Source organism: Thermobia domestica, chromosome 1 (assembly GCF_964235325.1).
Source record: "Thermobia domestica chromosome 1, izTheDome1.hap1.1, whole genome shotgun sequence".
In the NCBI taxonomy this organism is placed as follows: domain Eukaryota; kingdom Metazoa; phylum Arthropoda; class Insecta; order Zygentoma; family Lepismatidae; genus Thermobia; species Thermobia domestica.
This window is the reverse complement of record NC_137454.1, coordinates 326,905,638-326,907,957: the sequence shown is the minus strand read 5'-3', so window position 1 is coordinate 326,907,957 and position 2,320 is coordinate 326,905,638. Positions and strand designations below refer to the sequence as shown.

At 39.4% G+C, this 2,320-nt stretch overlaps 1 pseudogene; it reads left to right on the top strand.

Moving 5' to 3' along the window:
* Positions 1-1,424: 1,424 nt before the first annotated feature.
* On the top strand, positions 1,425-2,105 carry LOC145680946 (uncharacterized; annotated as a pseudogene).
* The last annotated feature ends 215 nt before the right edge of the window (positions 2,106-2,320 follow it).

Below are 2,320 nucleotides of genomic sequence, written 5' to 3'. Positions count from 1 at the left end.
AATTATTTATTAATTCTGCATAAACCTACGACTCGATTAGAAGGGAAACATTGTACAACATTGTTACAGAATCTGGAATCCTGAAAAGGCTATTTACGAAACCTAAATACATAGAAATTAGCCCGGATCCTAATACTGCAAATTATGAGAGCGTCAAAATATCAAATAACAAAGTGGATCCTTTCAAATATCGTCTATTAATAATAACTGACCAAAACCATATCAACGAAGAAACTAAATGTCTATCTACTGAAAGCAGGAAATTCGTGTTATTATTAAGTTCAAATATTTTGTCGTCGCGATTCGAAGAGTGTGAAGCTTAAAATAAGTAAAACGACAATCATGACTGTTGTACTGTGTGGGTGCGAAATATGAACGCTTACTCTGAGGGAAGAATGCAGACGGAAAGTATTTTAGGATAAAATTCTAGGACAAATATATAAATCCAAGATGAACGAGAATTGAAAATGATGGAAACTTCATAATAAGGAATTTCATAATTTGTACCCGGATACCACACCTTATTAGGGTTACTAAGTCAAAGCTTCTCAGGTGGGAAGTTCACGTAGCCACAATGGCAGAAAATATGAAAGTTTTATCTGGGAATCCAATCGGAAAACGACCATAAAGAAGACATACGCGCAGTTACAAGTAAAATATTAAGATGCATCTCGCAGAAATATTAATACAAAGTAGAAACTAAATCCAGTTGGATAAGGAGTTGGGTAAGTCAAAGGAGAGGTGTTGTGAACGCGGCACTGAATCTCCGGGTTCCATAGTTTCATAGGCCATAAATTTAGTAAGCGTGTATATGGGTGTGCAATGCACATTTCTGTATCACTTCAAGGTGTGTAGAAACTATAGAAGCAAAATACTGATCTGCTTTAAATGTAATGCAAATTCCATTTCATAGTACAAGATAATAAATAAAATAAATAAATAAATCAACATTACAACTTTTTTTTAAATCATATCTAATGTTGATAATGCATGAAGAGAAGAAACTAATTGTGTCACCCATAACAAGACCAAATAACAATCACATGCCATATTGGATTCAGAAGAAGCTTCCTCTTTAATCATCCTTCGGAGTGTTTCTCTATTATCAATCAAAATGGACCTTCCACCTCCCGAAATAGACAACAGTAAACTTAAAAATATATATATATATATTAAAAAGCTGTAGTATGGATGGTGAGAATATCAATTTAATTTTCTTTCCTTTGCTTACCTCTCTTCTGTGAAAACAGTAGGTGGTTTTGCTAAGAATGACGTATTATCTATGCTCTATTATCTAAATAATACAGGGTCCATTACGAAAGTAATGCACATGATTTTATTGTAACGCAACTATCCGTGGCAGCGCCGTAAAACCATTCGGCAACGTAGTGGAGGTCTGCCCTTCAAACGCAGGCACTTGACACTTTGCCCCAAGCAGTATGAGCGGAAAGACGAGCCTCCTCGTGAAGTGTTGTTTTCGACTTTGTAACACGGCGGGATGGAGCGTTCGTTTGAACAGTGATACGCCATCAGTTTTTACGTGAAGCTTGGAAAGAATGCAACTGAAACATTTCAAATGCTTCAAGAGGCCTTCAATGGTGACTGCATTTCAATGTCACAACCCGGGAGGTGGCACAAGACGAAAGCGCGAATGGGCAAGTCTCGCATCAAAACGATGCTCATTGTCTTCTTTTACTCCTAAGGAATCGTCTATTTTGAGTTTGTGCCGCAGTGAGAAACTGCCAACTTAGTCTTTTACCTGGAGGTGCTCCAGAGATGGAAAGGCCGGGTCGCGGGCGTGAGGGCTGACATCAAAGACACGGTCAAATTTCACCAGGACAATGCCTCCAGCTACACGACCTTCATCGCTACCAACTTCCTTGCCCGGAACAACACCCCGCTAGTCCCCGATCTCCCTTACAATCCCGACTTGGCTCCGTGCGACTTTTCTTGTTTTCCCGACTGAAGAGAGAGCTGAAAGAAGAGAATTGGAAGATCGTGGAAACCATCCAAAAGCATGTTACAACGTTCCTGAGACACACTCCAGTCGAGGACTTTCAGCGTGTCTTCTAGGCGTGGCGGACACGTCTCCGCAAGTGTATTGATGCAGGGAGAGTATTCGAAAGAATTTTAAGCATTTGTACAGGTCCGATCAATAAATCTATTTTTTCCAGAAAATGCGCATTACTTTTATAATGGACCTTGTACACTCGTAACAATTTCAGTGAATCTGCTGACTACACACATAACTGAGACAACCTACCGTCAGTTTCGGCGGTAGTAAGAGTATATCGGGTGTTTCAATTTGTCACCTACAACG